The following is an 18,030-nucleotide window of genomic DNA, read 5'->3' as shown; positions in this document are numbered from 1 at the left end:
CTGTGATCTCTGTTGCTGGGAAGAGGTAGGGCTGAAATTCCGCACAGAGCTCCCGGCAGGTGGGGATTATATACTGGAATTAAATTGGTGGGGAGGGGTGGTTTTTTTTTTGTTTGTTTGTTTTTCCTTCAGCAGCCCTTTTGGGATCTTTGTTTGGGAGTCTGAAACAGTGCAAATGGGTTAAGGCCGAAACTTTGTTTTCACATTTTTATTGATGGACCCTTTTTGTGAATAAGAGGGATTTTTTTCCCCCATTCCATTATCCCCACCTTGTACTCACACATTCTCAGTAGCCAGTTGAGTGATGTTTTGTACGATGACACTGTGCAGCATATTGCTGCATTTCCCAGGACACCTGCAACCTAATATTTGAATATTTTATGTGTTTATCAGAAAATTGCAGGCCACATGCTCCATTACAGCCTTCTCGTTGACCTCCCACAGGAGGAAGAGAAGGATTGTGAGGAGAGAAGGAAAGTAGCCTAGTCTAAGCCACAGTATGAGCATTGCTCTGATGATGCGCTCAATGATTTGGGACAAGTAACTCCCCCTCTCTGCCTCAGTTTCCCCATCTGTACAATGGGGACAATGATACTGACCTACCTCACAGGGCTGTTGTGAGGATTGATTAGATGTTTGTAAAGCACTTGGAGAGTGGAAGCACTACAAATGCTGTGGAATTGTTAGATTTTGGTGAAAGTGTGTGTGGCCAAGTATTTGTGTTCCCTTGTTCTCGCACACCTGGGCAGACTCTGTTGCGGAGCTGCCATTTGCCTGGTGCTAGATGGGACTGGCAGTTACTGTCAACTTAATTTTCACAGATTTTTTTTTTCAAATCTGCAAATGCAAAGGAAATGTACAATGACCATTCCCAGTTCCACGGTATTATCAGTATTATACACAAACAGTGCTCTGTGGAAATGTGCCCTTTTATCACACTTTCCAAAAACAGAAGCTGATGATATTTCTGTACCAGGATTTTAAGTCCATCTCCTTGAGTATTTCTGGCTAGAGTAACCTAGCAAGAAAACTGTGTTTTGAAGTCATCACTCGTATTGTAACAACATTTTTAGGGTGTCGGTCCAGGAAATAAAAGATTTGCAGGTGTGACAATGTGTAAACAGTATTTTTTTATTTCTAGACTATGAAATAAACTCTGGTCAGAAATGGAGCTATTTGACTGGCTGTCAGCACTGTCAAACTCCTTCTGTAGATAAATTGCAAGGACTACACAAGTCTAACTGGTTTTAATTTGTTGGCCGAGCAAAGTGAGGCCCTACACTTGGCTTGATGGCAGTTCAGTTTGTTTGTTTGTCTAATGCGATAACTGCTAACACTGAATCCAAAAAGAAAAGGAGTACTTGTGGTACCTTAGAGACTAACCAATTTATTTGAGCATAAGCTTTCGTGAGCTACAGCTCACTTCATCGGATGCATAAAGTGGAAAATACAGTGAGGAGATTTATATACACACAGACCATGAAAAAATGGGTGTTTATCATACACATTGTAAGGAGAGTGATCACTTAAGATGAGCTATTACCAGCAGGAGAGTGGGGTGGGGGGAGAGAAAACCTTTTGAAATGATAATCAACGTGGGCCATTTCCAGGAGTTAACAAGAACGTCTGAGGAATGGGGGGGGGGGGGGGGAGGAATAAACAAGGGGAAATAGTTTTACTTTGTATAATGACTCAACCATTCCCAGTCTCTATTCAAGCCTAAGTTAATTGTATCCAATTTGCAAATTAATTCCAATTCAGCAGTCTCTCGTTGGAGTCTGTTTTTGAAGTTTTTTTGTTGAAGAATAGTCACTTTTAGGTCAGAAATCGAGTGACCAGAGAGATTGAAGTGTTCTCCGACTGGTTTTTGAATGTTATAATTCTTGACATCTGATTTGTGTCCATTTATTCTTTTACGTAGAGACTGTCCAGTTTGACCAATGTACATGGCAGAGGGGCATTGCTGGCACATGATGGCATATATCACATTGGAAGATGTGCAGGTGAACGAGCCTCTGATAGTGTGGCTGATGTGATTAGGCCCTATGATGGTGTCCCCTGAATAGATATGTGGGCACAGTTAGCAACAGGCTTTGTTGCAAGGATAGGTTCCTGGGTTAGTGGTTCTGTTGTGTGGTGTGCGGTTGCTGGTGAGTATTTGCTTCAGGTTTGGGGGCTGTCTGTAGGCAAGGACTGGCCTGTCTCCCAAGATCTGTGAGAGTGATGGGTCGTCCTTCAGGATAGGTTGTAGATCCTTGATAATGCGTTGGAGAGGTTTTAGTTGGGGGCTGAAAGTGACGGCTAGTGGCGTTCTGTTATTTTCTTTGTTGAGCCTGTCCTGTAGTAGGTGACTTCTGGGTACTCTTCTGGCTCTATCAATCTGTTTCTTCACTTCGGCAGGTGGGTATTGTAGTTGTAAGAATGCTTGATAGAGATCTTGTAGGTGTTTGTCTCTGTCTGAGGGGTTGGAGCAAATGCGGTTGTATCGTAGAGCTTGGCTGTAGACAATGGATTGTGTGGTGTGGTCTGGGTGAAAGCTGGAGGCATGTACGTAGGAATAGCGGTAAGTAGGTTTCCGGTATAGGGTGGTGTTTATGTGACCATCACTTATTAGCACTGTAGTGTCCAGGAAGTGGATCTCTTGTGTGGACTGGTCCAGGCTGAGGTTGATGGTGGGATGGAAATTGTTGACATGAGAGATGGGATAGAGAGGGGCTGCAACAGGTTCCTGAAATAAAGGGAGATGGGAGGGTGACGCACAGGGAGCTTGTGGGGTATGTGTGGAGGGATGCAGGGAGTCTCTGGTGTGTAATGTACTCAGCCTACAGGCACAATGGCGTGTGCGTCCCCAGTATATAAATGCCAGTATAAAATTGCAATAAGCACTCACCTGTTGCAAGCAGTGAATTAGAACAATGATTGCTTTTCTGGCTTTGTGAAAACCACTGTTAGTTTAGCACTCTAAATGTGTTCTCAGTGTTTCTCAGGTGATGTAAATTGACTTTAGTGGACAGTGAAGGATTTACACCATATGAGGATCTGGTCTCTTATCTTTCACTCCCAGTCAGTTGAAATTCATCTTGGGATTTAATACAAATAATAGTTCAGTACTAATGCAAAATTATCTGCTAGCTGTTTTTAACAATGCAGGTATCATACTGGCTGCCAGTAACCTCAGAATCATCTACATTTAATCCAAAGCTGTATTTATTTTTCAGATGTGATTGGCAGATACCAACAACAGAAAGTTTAATTGAAACCATATCATTCATTTTACAAAGAAACCAAATCTGAGCTGAGTTGTTGGCATGTGTCTTAATAATGCTTGTTAGACTCAGTTCTCTACTGATTTAAAACAGCCTTATATACAGAGGAAATTAAGTATCTCAAGTTTGTAATTTTAGAACAAGGACGCTGCAGATCTCGCAGGCGCAGGAGGTGATATACCGATACGAGTATTCTCATACTTTTCCTCCTGAGCAGAAAAGGGGAATGGTTCAGAAGTCACCAGATTTTCTCTACTGCAAAGGCATGTATTCTCCACTTCTTCTGTAGTGTAGTTATACCTGGGGAGGAAAAAAAAAGGGGAAAATAATGAGCAGTGCGTTGGTAATACCTGGACATTTAAATACAAAATCCACTATCAAGATGCAAAAATAACCCATTAAGTTATCATTTACAGTTATATTTCACAATATGTTACTATATGGAAAAATCTCAAACATTTGAAAGGCTCAGCATTAAAAAGAAAAAGGAGAATATGTAATGTACGGCTGGAAAGTCACAGGATCATTGTCCAGTTAATGATACAAACAGAACAACACCACTGGAGGTGTGGAGCCACATCTTGGCCCAGGCATTGATCCCTTCATTCTGGTGGCACAAAGAGGCTGGAAGAATTTTGCAAGGCCTTATAAATATATTTGAATAAAACCTAGCAACTTACATTGGGGTTTTTTTGCGGTCACCAGCACATTTTGCCATCTGAACCTTGTTTTTACAGTTACTAATGTTAACTGGTTTCAGAGTAACAGCCGTGTTAGTATGTATTCGCAAAAAGAAAAGGAGTACTTGTGGTTAACTGCTACTTTCACAAGTGGTTGCTTGCATTCCCCCTTGCCTATAAAGGTAAAGTCCACCAGAACTGAAACTTTGTACTGTACAAATACATTCGTAAAGACTTATCCTGAGACCTGCCTGTCCAGTCATGACTTACAAGTAAACTTGTTAAGTGGTATTTAATTTATTCCCAATGTATTCAGCATATACCATGCAGAAAGTGAGACACAAATTGGTTGTTTAAACAATGGGTCAGTTCTTTACGATATTTGAGATAGTGAAGATTCATTCCAGTATATAAGCTGGTTTTTGTGTCCCACTTTTCCAATACTACTTCTGTACAAGTGAGAAGAGGGCAAATCTGTTTTTTTTTTAAAAAAACCTACTTCATTTGAAAACAACTCACGTAATAATGCATCCAATGAAGTGAGCTGTAGCTCATGAAAGCTTGTGCTCAAATAAATTTGTTAATCTCTAAGGTGCCACAAGTCCTCCTTTTCTTTTTTTCGGATACAGACTAACATGGCTGCTACTCTGAAACCTATCACATAATAATGAATGTCTCTTTTTAGTACTTATGTCAGACCTTAAGCAACTGGATATGCAAAGGAGAATTTTCTTTTTTTTTTTTTTTTTAAAGGAAGTTAATAACCCTTTTCCTTGGGAGGCAGGCTTGAAAATGCAAATGATCATGAAACCAATTGCTCAGGTTGAAAGAAGCAAGCAGCTGGGTTCCACTTCTGCCCCAGGCACACAGGTGGTGAACTAAAGAGCCCAGGTCCTGCCGCATTAAGATGAATCAGTTCCAGTTGGAGTATACACCAAAATGGCATGTCGTTCCTGCATTTCTCAGGCTAGCCCTGTGTATAGTTGCAGGACTGTGGTGCATGGAAACTGGCAAAAATGTTCCAAAAGACACTGACCCCCTCCCCTCCACCCCCAATTCAAAAATATCAGGGCTGGTTCTGCAAAGTAAGCCAGCCACGGGCTGGAAACGCCTGACAGGAATTGCTTCTTTCCCTCCCCAAACATGGCACTAGTAGCAGAGCTCCGTTATTACAGGAGAGGTTTCAGAGTAGCAGCCGTGTTAGTCTGTATTCGCAAAAAGAAAAGGAGGACTTGTGGCACCTTAGAGACTAACCAATTTATTTGAGCATAAGCTTTAGCTGTAGCTCACGAAAGCTTATGCTCAAATAAATTGGTTAGTCTTAAGGTGCCACTAGTCCTCCTGTTCTTATTACAGGAGAGGGCACCCTACTAACGACCCTGCCATTGGTGCCAGCGCTCTCCTCGAGCTGTAGCTAGGGAAGGAACTGGATGTTGTGTTGGGCAGAGCGTGTCTGAATAGCTGTGCCCTAACACCCAGGCTGTGCCTACAGTAAGAGAACTCAAACCAGCAATTCTTCACTGGCGCAGCTCCTTCTGGGGGAGCCAGTGATTACACAGACCCATGTCTGCAACCCCTGTGCAGCGGTTGCAGTCTCTATTCCAGTCCAGGGGCTACGGAAAGGCCAGAGGGGAGCTGAAGGCTCCCCTGTCACCTGCACATGGGCAGGGTGGGTGGATTTCAAACCCCCAACTCCCCAGCAGCAACTCTGTGCAAAGCCCACTTAGTCGGGCTTGGTGCAGGGTGGTAGGGTGGCTGCGGGGAAATTCCCTTTCTAAGTGGAGTTTCACTATAACAGAATTAACCATAAACAGGCTTTATTGTGCTATTGACACTGGGCATCACAGCTCAGTGTAACTTCTATGTAAAAGTAACTAGCTCTGTACAAGTCTAGCAGAATTTCATCATATTATATATTCTTGATGCCTGTTTAAAACACAAACCACACTAGAATCTATAGATTATCATATGCCCTATACGGTAACATTCCCTATTGCTTTTTAACCTTGTTTTTAAAGGTTGGGGTGTGGCTATAATGCTCCAAGCAGCCCTGGAGATCAAAAGCCCTTTGCTTATCTACAGATCAGATTAAGCAGCTGCAGTGGCAACACTGGCTACCCACCTAATGCCCCTCAACAGGGGCATCCAAGTGTTTTACAGAGAGTTGTTAATAGTGGTATCCCCATTTTAGAGAGACAGAAACTGAGGCACAAAGGTGTTGAGGGCATCTGCGCTACAGTGTAAGCCCAGAGTTCGAACACAGCCTCAAGCCTAACTCCCCTGCCTTCCATCATCTCACAAATTGCGCTAACTCAGGCCCTAGATCCAGGACCCCACAGGGATAGAGGGCCCAAGCCTGAGAGGTGCACGTAAATGGTTATTAGCTTATGTTAGTAAAGTCTTGAGATACCATTTTAAAAGAGAGGCCATCAGGAAAATTTGAATCTGTTATTTTATATATGTTATGTACTTTGCTGCACCAATCTCTGCTTGCGACTGTGCTGAACCAGCACTGTTAAGCCCTCAGCCGTGCACACGTACAAGAGGCATGGATTTTCTAGATCAGCAAATGTCTGGCCAATCTAAAATAACATCAAATATAAATATGATTGGATGAGAAACTACAATGTGACCAAACAAGATACTAAGTCAGTATTAATAAATTCAGTGGGCATGTGGTAAGGGTATTACTTTCTTGTAAAATATCATGATTTTGAGCACTGTATATTGCTCTGCCAAAGTGTTTAGGAATAATTTTAAAAGGTGTGTGTTTGTTTGTTTTTTATATATATATTCTCTGATTTCCTCCCAGTGTTATCCTTACAAGGTCTCTGATCTCTTTTTGTGTGTGTTGCTTTTCACCGTTTAAGTTAGGTAAAGAAAACATGACTCAGCTATTCTGGCTGCCTGATGAAACTGCATAAGCAATACACACAACTAGAAGAATGTCCTTAAAATTCTACATCCACTTACATACTTTACTGGCTTGGAATGTTACAGCAAGAACCATCAAATTATTGCTGTTTTCCAGGTGGGACTGTTAAGGGGGCTGGAGCCCCTTCTCCCATGCTAATTTATCCCATAGGCCCCAATTCTGTAAAGGGAACCATATGAGATTACCCCTGTGCACCTGTGTGGAGCTCCCACTGGAGTCAGTGGGAATGACTGTGCTAAATAAACTTGTAGTCAGTGGGGGGCTAGGCAGAAGCCAGGATCTACCCATGTAGCAATCTTTGAGGGATTCCGGCCTTAGTGGTCAATGCACAGTGTGGAAATAACCCTTACAGTTTCAAAACACTGCACAAGGGGTTTAGCCATATGATTTCCAGAGACTTTAATGGGGTTCCCCTGGCTAAAATGCCATCCAACAACATGAGCATGGAGAGGAAGTCTGTCCCCTTGAATGAAAAAGTGAAATGAATGCATAATGTCCTGTTTTACACTCTTAGCCCTGGTCTACACTACGAATTTAGGTCGGATTTAGCAGCGTTAGATCAGTTTAGCCCTGTACCCGTCCACACTACAAAGCCATTTTTCCGACTTTAAGGGCTCTTAAAACCAGTTTCTGTACTCCTCCCTGACGAGTGGATTAGCGCTGAAATCGACCTTGCTGGGTCCAATTTGGGGTAGTGTGGATGCACTTTGACGGTATTGGCCTCCGGGAGCTATCCCAGAGTGCTCCATTGTGACCGCTCTGGACAGCACTCTCAACTCAGATCCTGCCAGGTAGACAGGAAAAGCCCCGCAAACTTTTGAATTTCATTTCCTATTTGGCCAGCGTGGCAAGCTGATCAGCACAGGTACCATGCAGAGCTCATCAGCACAGGTGACCATGCAGTCCCAGAATCTCAAAAGAGCTCCAGCATGGACCAAACGGGAGGTATTGAATCTGATCGCTGTATGGGGAGACCAATCCATGCTATCAGAACTCTGTTTGAAAAGACGAAATGCCAAAATATTTGAAAAATCTCCAAGGGCATGAAGGGCAAAGGCTATAACAGGGACCCGCAACAGTGCCACGTGAAATTTAAGGAGCTCAGGCAAGCCTACCAAAGAGGCAAACGGCCACTCCGGGTCAGAGCCCTGGACATGCCGCTTCTATGATGAGCTGCATGCCATTCTAGGGGGTGCCCCTACAACTACTCCAGCCCTGTGCGTGGACTCCCTCAATGGACTCTCACGCAACGGGGATGCGGATTTTGGGGACAAAGAAGATGAGGAGGAGGTTGAAGCACAGCAAGTAAGCGGAGAAACCATTTTCCCCAACAGCCAGGAACTGTTTCTCACCCTGGATCTAGTACTCTCCCAACCCAACGAAGGGGGGCTCCCAGACCTAGAATGTGGAGAAGGGACCTCTGGTGAGTGTGCCTTTGTAAATATAATACACGGTTTAAAAGCAAGCGTGTTTAATGATCAATTTGCCCTGAAGACTTGGGATGCATTCGCGGCCAGTACAGCTACTGGAAAAGTCTGTTAAAGTGTATGGGGATGGAGCGGAAATCCTCCAGGGACATCTCAGTGAAGCTCTCCTGGATATACTCCCAAAGCCTTTGCAAAAGGTTTCTGGGGAGGGCAGCCTTATTCCGTCCTCCATGGTAGGACACTTTACCATGGCAGGCCAGCAGCATGTAATCTGGAATCATTGCATAACAAAGCATGGCAGCATATGGTCCCGGTGTTTGCTGGCATTCACGGAACAGCCGTTCTTTATCTCTCTGTGTTATCCTCAGGAGAGTGATATCATTCATGGTCACCTGGCTGAAATAGGGGAATTTTATTCAGGGGACATTCAGAGGTGGCCGTTCCTGCTGGGCTGTTTGCCTGTGGCTGAACAGAAATCATCCCCGCTGTTAGCCACGTGGTGGGGGGAGGGGTGAAGCGATCATCCCAGAGAATTTTGTGTGTGTGTGTGTGTGGCTGGGGGCGGGGGGGGGGGGTTAGTTGGGTTTGTGCTGCACATTAACCCGAAAACCACAGCCCCTCCTTTTAAATGGCCAACCCATTTTAAAGGGCCAACCCAACGGGTTCTTGGTATGTGAAATGAGGGCGCTGCTGTTTAAAACCATTCCCACATGTTAGGAAGGTTAAAGAAGCCAAAAGACTGTGGCCTACCATGTCTGCCTGCAAGCTGAATTCTGTTGCCCGTCGGCTCTGCGTGTGTGATCTCTCACACCATACCAGCAGGCCCGCGATATAAGAGGCAAAATGTGACCTTGTAAAGAATGCACATGTGTAATGTTAACAGCTTGGTTCACCGTGAAAGAGTCTACCCATTGTTCTCTAAAATGTCTCTTTTTAAAGACTAAACTTCCTTTTTTCCCTCCCGCAGCTGCAAATGTGTCATCGCTCCATGTATCATCTCCATCCCAGAGGCTATCAAAGATTAGAAGCCAAAAAAAAAAAAATGCACTCACGATGAAATGTTCTCTGAGCTCATGCAGGCCTCCCACGCTGAAAGAGCCCAGCACAATGCGTGGAGGGAGACAATGTCAGAGTCCAGGAAAGCACAAAATGAACGCGAGGACAGGAGGGATGAGTGAGAGGAGAGGAGGGGCAAGCGAGAGGACAGGAGGGACGAACGAGAGGAGAGGTGGCGTCAGCGTGATGAGAGGAGGCAGGATGCAATGCTGAGGCTACTGGAGGATCAAACTGATATGCTCTGGCATATGGCTGAGGTGCAGGAAAGGCAGCATGAGCACAGAACACTGCTGCAGCCCCTGTGTAACCAACTGCCCTCCTCCCCAAGTTCATAGCCTCCTCACCCAGACGCCCAAGAACGCGGTGTGAGGGCACCCAACCACTCCACCCCAGAGGACTGCCCAAGCAACAGAAAGCTGGCATTCAATAAGTTTTTGAAGCACAGTATGGCCTTGTCCTTCCATCCTCCCCTCCTCCACCACCCCACCTGGTGCTTCCCTCACCCCTCCTGAGCTACCTTGGCAGTTATTCCCCCATTTGTGTGACGAATTAATAAAGAATGCATTAATTTGAAACAATGACTTTATTGCCTCTGCAAGCAGTGATCAAAGGGGGGAGGGGAGGGCGATTGGCTTACAGGGAAGTACAGTGAACCAAGGGGGCAGGTTTTCATCAAGAAACAAACAAACAACTTTCACACCGTAGCCTGGCCAGTCGTGAAACTGGTTTTTAAAGCTTCTCTGATGCGCAGCACGCCCTGCTGTGCTCTTCTAACCACCCTGGTGTCTGGCTACACATAATCAGCAGCCAAGCGATTTGCCTCAACCTCCCATCCTGCCATAAATGTCTCCCCCTTACTCTCACAGATATTGTGGAGCACACAGCAAGCAGTAATAACGATGGGAATATTGGTTTTGCTGAGGTTTAACTGAGTCAGTAAACTGCGCCAGAGAGCTTTTAAACGTCCAAATGCACATTCTACCACCATTCTGCACTTGCTCAGCCTATAGTTGAACAGCTCCTGACTACTGTCCAGGGTGCCTGTGTATGGCTTCATGAGCTATGGCATTAAGGGGTAGGCTGGGTCCTCAAGGATGACTATAGACATTTCAACATCACCAATGGTTATTTTCTGGTCTGGAAAGTAAGTTGCTTGCTGCAGCCGTTCCCACAGACCAGAGTTCCTAAAGATGCGAGTGTCATGTACCTTTCCCAGCCATCCCACATTGATGTTGGTGAAACGTCCCTTGTGATCCACCAGTGCTTGCAGCACCATTGAAAAGTACCCCTTGAGGTTTATGTACTGGCTGCCTTGGTGGTCCGGTCCCAAGGTAGGGATATGCGTTCCGTCTATCACCCCACCGCAGTTAGGGAACCCCATTGCAGCCAAGCCATCCAGTATGACCTGCACATCTCCCAGAGTCTCTACCCTTGATAGCAGCAGGTCAGTGATTGCGTTGGCTACTTGGATCACAGCAGCCCCCACAGTAGATTTGCCCACTCCAAATTGATTCCCGACTGACCGGTAGCTGTCTGGCATTGCAAGCTTCCAGAGGGCTATCGCCACTCGCTTGTGAACTGTGAGGGCTGCTCTCATCTTGGTATTCTGGTGCTTCAGGGCAGGGAAAAGCAAGTCACAAAGTTCTATGAAAGTGCCGTTACTCATACGACAGTTTCGCAGACCATTGGGAATCGTCCCAGACCTGCAACACTATGCGGTCCCACCAGTCTGTGCTTGTTTCCCGGGCCCAGAATCGGCATTCCATGGCATGAGCCTGCCCCATTGCCACCAGGATGGCCAAATTGCCAGGGCCCGTACTTTGAGAGAAGTCTGTATCCATGTCCTCATCACTCTCCTCGCTGCGCTGCCGTCGCCTACTCGCCTGCTCTTGCAGGTTCTGGTTCTGCATATACTGCTGGATAATGCGTATGGTGTTTAGAGCAGTCACAACTGCCGCGGTTATCTGAGTGGGCTCCATGCTTGCCGTGGGATGGCGTGAGCAGGAGAGCAGAGTGGCAGCGGAAGCGACTGGTGGATTACGATGCTGACAGCAATATGGTGCCCGCATGGAAAAAGGCTCGAAACGATTGTCAGCCGTTGCTTTCACGGAGGGAGGAGCAAGAGGTAGGCTGGCAGCAGACAGTGCTGCTGGCTGGGAGAGCAGCCTGAGGCAGAATGGCCCCCTCAAGGATTGAATTCTCAACCCTGGGTTTAGCAGGCCAATGCTCAAACCACTGAGCTATCCCTCTGCCAATATTCCAGGCAGGACTGAATCTCCATTAGACAAAACTTAAAGAAGAGAATGACCTGAGTCACTCCCATTTATGTGCAGGCGCCCTGACAGACCTCACCGAGATCTGCCAGGAGCACCCATGTCTGCCCAGGCGCCCCGACCGACCTGAGCGAGGCCGGCCAAGAGCACCCAGGAGACGACGAGGACGGCTACTAGTCGTACTGCACTGTCTGCTGCCACAAGGCAATGAGCTGCTGCTGTGTAGCAATGCAGTCCCACGTCTGCCAGCACCCGGGGGACGTACGGTGACGGTGAGCTGAGCGGGCTCCATGCTTGCCGTGGTAAGGCGTCTGCACGGGTAACCCAGGAAAAAAGGCGCGAAACGATTGTCTGCTGTTGCTTCTATGGAGGGAGGGAGGGGGGCCTGACAACATGTATCCAGAACCATCCACGACAATTTTTTTTGCCCCCATCAGGCATTGGGATCTCAACCCAGAATTCCAGTGGGCGGCGGAGACAGTGGGAACTGTGGGATAGCTACCCACAGTGCAACGCTCCGGAAGTTGACGCTAGCCTTGGTACTGTGGACGCACTCCACTGACCTAATGGTCTTAATGGTTTTAAGTGGGGGGGACACACAATCGACTGTGTAAAATTGCTTTCTAAAAATTTGACTTCTATAAATTCAACCTAATTTCGTAGTGTTAGACATACATACCCAATGTATATGTGTGTGCGCACTTCACAAGAGACCTGTTTAGCACAGAACTTAGATTCCAAAAGTTCTGAGTTGTACAGAGGTGGACATTACCGTGGGTCAGGCAATCGCTGCTTCTATTCCCTCCCCGCATGACAAACTTTGTTTTTTCACTGAAAAACTAAACGTTTCAGGGTTTTTTGGGGGGTGAAGGAACCAAATATTTTAGTTGAAAGTGAAATTTCTCTCTCTCTCTCATACACTCACATACACTTTTGAAGAAACCTCTCGCTCACTCTCATTCATGTATGTTTGACAAAATCTCACCTTTTTCATCCCCAAAAATGTCAATCAGCTCTCATAGCCATCATGGTGCTCTGCTTGTCCCTTTGTAATTCAATTAAAGCATTTGGAAAGGAGCGTGCAATTCATCTCATAGTCTCTGTTGTTATGGCAACATTTCCCTGGTTCTCAGAAAGAAACATGTTCAGCATTTAAATAACGTTAGTGGTGCTGAATTTTAGCAGGCTGCTATATTTTCAGTAGTAGTTACATTCTTCTTTATCATTAACATCATTACTGTTTGATTATTTTTGGGCACCCACGAGTCTGTTAAGCTTTCTAATCAACATCTGGCTGGTTTTTTCCAATCAAGTTGACGATTTCCCATTTCAATCCCCAAACCACATTGCATTCTTGGCTTAGCAAATATTGAAAATTGGACCCATACCACAAGAAGAAAATTCACAGCGGGAATCATCAGGTTTGTGTTTTACCAGCCTCTCTCCTGCTATCCAGGAGGGTGGGCTAGGACAGGTCAGAGGTGAACATACAAGAGTATTGGACTCATTGCAGATACAGCTATAACAGCTTGTAGTCCATGTGTCTCCTGAGTGGGGGTTAAAAACAGAGACAGACCTGACCCTTAGACACCTGGTCAGTTACAACTCGAGGAATTTTGTGCAATCCAGAAAATACCTGAATACTCTGACTTTTCTCTCCTATTGAGCTGTAGCAAACTGTTTAAAAATGAATGCATTGAAGTAATTGGCAAAATTCCCATTGACTTCAACAGGGTCACAATTTCATGTAGGAGTTTTGCCTGAAAAAAGACTGACATCAGTCACTCTGCCAGTAACTGAGATCTACTCACCTATTCCCAAAACTCTAACTACAGCCCAGTGTCTTCTCTTATTGCCTGTTTTCTTACTTGAATAAATCTTAGTCACACACAAAAGAAACTGTCCTCACAATAATATACCATGGTCCAGATTCTGCTGTCAGTCAAACGTCTATATTGGCGCTGGACAGGTGTAACTAGAAGCAGAATCTGGCTCTGATGATTGTTTAATGTAGCATACATACCACAGATTGCCATTCATCTGAATCATTCTGCTTGGCTTCAGAACCTCATCATTTACGTAACAATCATGTTGATCATGCTCAATACTGATACCTTCACTATTTTAATTTTAATTCCACCAAGATTTCAACAACATCCATCCTACCATCAACCTCAGCCTGGACCAGTCCACACAAGAGGTCCACTTCCTAGACACCACTACAGTGTTAATAAGCGATGGTCACATAAACACCACCCTATACCGGAAACCTACTGACCGCTATACTTACCTACATGCCTCCAGCTTTCATCCAGACCACATCACACGATCCATTGTCTACAGCCAAGCTCTAAGATACAACCGCATTTGTTCCGATCCCTCAGAGACAAACACCTACAGAATCTCTATCAAGCATTCTTAAAACTGCAGTACCCACCTGGTGAAGTGAAGAAACAGGCTGACCGAGCCAGAAGGGTACCAAGAAGTCACCTACTACAAGACAGGCCCAACAAAGAAAGCAACAGAACACCACTAGCCATCACCTATGGCCCCCAACTAAAATCTCTCCAGCGCATCATCAAGGATCTACAACCTAGCCTGAAGGACAATCCCTCACTCTCACAGACCTTGGGAGATAGGCCAATCCTCGCTTACAGACAGCCGGTCAACCTGAAGCAAATACTCACCAGCATCTACACACCACACAACAAAAACACCAACCCAAGAACCAAACCCTGCTACAAACCCGGGTGCCAACTCTGTCCACATATCTATTCAAGGGACACCATCAAAGGACCTAACCACATCAGCCACACCATCAAGGGCTCATTCACCTGCACATCTACCAATGTGATATATGCCATCATGTGCCAGCAATGCCCCTCTGCCATGTACATTGGCCAGACTGGACAGTCTCTACGTAAAAGAATAAACGGACACAAATCAGACGTCAAGAACCATAACATTCAAAAACCAATAGGAGAACACTTCAATCTCTCTGGCCACTCAATAACAGACCTAAAAGTGGCAATTCTTCAACAAAAAAACTTCAAAAAGACTCCAACTTGAAGCTGCAGAACTGGAACTAATTTGCAAACTGGATACCATCAGATTAGGCCTGAATAGAGACTGGGAGTGGTTGGGTCATTACAAAACCTAAACTTAATTTCCCCAATACTAATTTCTCCCTACTGTTACTCACACCTTCTTGTCGACTGTCTGTAATGGGCCACTCTCTTACCACTTCAAAAGTTATTTTTCCTCCATTGGTATCCTGCTGTTAATTGATTTATCTTGTTAAGACTGACCTCACACTTGGTAAAGCAACCCCCATCCTTTCATGTATTTATACCTACTCCTGTATTTTCACTCCATGCATCTGATGAAGTGGGTTAGTCTCTAGGGTGCCACAAGGACTCCTCGTTATTTTAATATAGTCTTTCAAGGCAACCGCTCCATCAACTCGGCTATCTTCTACATCACAGCTCGTATCCCTCTCTGATAAAGAGTAGCAAGAGCTGTTGCAGGCTTTCACATTGTACTCGAAGACCTGACCCTTTTCACAAGCCTGCTCTGCTAAGCAGTAACAATGAGCAGTAGTTTCTCTTTCAAATAAATGTTATTGATTAGATGTTTCATTTGGCTCTTGTTCCCTGCATCAGGGTATTATGCAGATTATCTATGAGAAATTATAAATGTTGGGCTTTTTAAATATTGTTTTAGCAAAAAAATTTGAAGATTACTATTTATGTATATAATATCTACAGTGGTTTAATCAGAGCATAAGAAAGATGAAGAACTTACATGAGAAAATAAAAGCAAAGCAATGTAGACAAGCAAAAGCAGCCCCTGCATTCACAAATTCCCCAGACAGCTGGTTAGATACTTGTCAGAAATGCTATGTATTATGCACTCTCCATGTCTCCTGGAATTGTTGTCAAGAAAATCTGCACTGCTTTGCGGTGCCAAAAAAATACAACTAAAATTGCCCATTTTATTTCCCTTACATCCCCATGAATCCTAACAGTGCCCTGTGCAAGCCTAATGGTGTCCACTATATAAAGATTAGACAAACCCTTGTTTTAAAATAGCAGGTAAATCTGAGAAAAGTGATACTATGAGACAACCCTGTTCAGGCTCGAATCAGCAAATTTAAGAGAATTATTGCCAAGTTCTAGTCAGCTTAACTCGTGGGAGAAGTCAATGGGACAGCTCTCGTGTGTCATGACTGCAGGACTGGACCCATAAGCAAAAACACTTTTGGGACAGATTGTGACCCCCCATCCAGATCTGCATTCGGAGGGTCTTCAACATATGGGTCTCCTCTCCTCCGTGTGGAAGGGGGGCTCAGGTGCTTCTGTGAGGATCAGTGAGCTGAGCACAGTTTTCTTTTACAAATGTTTCTGTAATAAATAATATGAATACACAAATATGACATTTGTTTCTGTTTGAGGGTCTTCAACTGAAGCGTTGTTGGGCTGATAGACTAGTTCTGGGGAAATAAATCAATAATGGAAGTGAATATTTTATGATGATGGCATTGTAGAGATTTTTTTTTAAACTGAAGATACATGCCTCATTTATCTAGATAGTAGTTGGTTACTAAAATCCAAAACAGACAAATGTGTTAGTTTAAAAAAAAAATCACTGTTGAACAGGGTGGGAAGTTTATACAACATCATTCTGAGTATAGCCATTAACAGCAGAAGGTGGTCTATTGTTTGAGATATTCGCAGATTGACAGAGCCAGAAGAGTACCCAGAAGTTACCTACTACAGGACAGGCTCAACAAAGAAAATAACAGAATGCCACTAGTCATCAGCCCCCAACTAAAACCTCTCCAACGCATCATCAAGGATCTACAACCTATCCTGAAGGACGACCCGTCACTCTCACAGATCTTGGGAGACAGGCCAGTCCTTGCCTACAGGCAGCCCCCCAACCTGAAGCAAATACTCACCAGCAACCACACACACCACACAACAGAACCACTAACCCAGGAACCTATCCTTGAACAAAGCCTGTTGCCAACTGTGTCCACATATCTATTCAGGGGACACCATCATAGGACCTAACCACATCAGCCACACTATCAGAGGCTCGTTCACCTGCACATCTACCAACGTGATATATGCCATCATGTGCCAGCAATGCCCCTCTCCCATGTACATTGGCCAAACTGGACAGTCTCTATGTAAAAGAATAAATGGACACAAATCAGACGTCAAGAATTATAACATTCATAAACCAGTCGGAGAACACTTCAATCTCTTTGGTCACTCGATTACAGACCTAAAAGTGGCAATACTTCAGCAAAAAAACTTCAAAAACAGACTCCAACGAGAGACTGCTGAATTGGAATTAATTTGCAAACTGGATACAATTAACTTAGGCTTGAATAGAGACTTGGAGTAGATGGGTCATTACACAAAGTCAAACGATTTCCCCATGTTTATCTCCCCCCCCGCCCCCCGTCCCACTGCTCTTCCTCAGATGTTCTTGTCAACTGCTGGAAATGGCCCACCTTGATTATCACTACAAAAGGTTCCTCCCCCTACCCCCCGCTCTCCTGCTGGTAATAGCTCACCTTACCTGATCACTCTTGTTACAGTCTGTATGGTAACACCCATTGTTTCATGTTCTTTGTGTATATAAATCTCCCCACTGTATTTTCCACTGAATGCATCCAATGAAGTGAGCTGTAGCTCATGAAAGCTTATGCTCAGATAAATTGGTTAGTCTCTAAGGTGCCACAAGTCCTCCTTTTCTTTTTGTGGATACAGACTAACACAGCTGCTACTCTGAAACTCGCAGAGAACAGTCAGTCATCTAGTAGTCGTCTTACTGGCCAGCAGGTGATGCTGTTGTTCCATGACAATGTTGAAAGTACATTTCCTCGCTGTAAGAAAGAAGGGTTGTAAAAAAAGAAGTTTGGAAATCAGTTTGTCAGAATTTTAGCTCTTTTATTAAATGATTTGAAACTCATTAAACCATAAAATCTATACCACATGCCCCAAATTCAGTTAAATATATATTTTTCATTTAGATTGGATGGCATGTATCATCAAGCATATAATATTGCTATATTGTTATATGAGCGCTCAATGATCCTGATCAGGATCACTACTACACACGTGTATGTCAGTGTCTCTCTCTCTCTCTCTCTCTCTCTCTCACACACACACCCCTTTTTATCTATTTTTCAGTTAAGATTATTCTGATGAAAAACAATGACCTCAAATACTTCTAAAGGAAGAAATGTGGTTTTGGCCCTTGATATACCTTTATATATCTTTTATTAATCGTCTCAGGAGAAATGTAAGTATCACATTTTAAGTTAGACCACATGCAGATGGTCTCTTCCTCCCAAAGTAGAGTATAATTTGAGATGTA

The 18,030-nt window shown here is 44.5% G+C and overlaps 1 long non-coding RNA gene across 1 annotated transcript; it reads right to left on the bottom strand.

Moving 5' to 3' along the window:
• Window positions 1–1,868: 1,868 nt before the first annotated feature.
• On the bottom strand, window positions 1,869–17,514 carry LOC141987258 (uncharacterized). Its single transcript, XR_012639482.1, has 3 exons — window positions 17,230–17,514; window positions 12,623–12,765; window positions 1,869–3,566 (listed from the first exon to the last, which is right to left on the bottom strand). It is a non-coding gene; the product is annotated as an uncharacterized LOC141987258 (long non-coding RNA).
• Window positions 17,515–18,030: the final 516 nt, after the last annotated feature.

Source organism: Natator depressus, chromosome 1, assembly GCF_965152275.1.
Source record: "Natator depressus isolate rNatDep1 chromosome 1, rNatDep2.hap1, whole genome shotgun sequence".
Lineage (NCBI taxonomy): Eukaryota > Metazoa > Chordata > Testudines > Cheloniidae > Natator > Natator depressus.
Note: the sequence above shows the minus strand (reverse complement) of the source record. Positions and strands in the feature narration are given on the sequence as shown.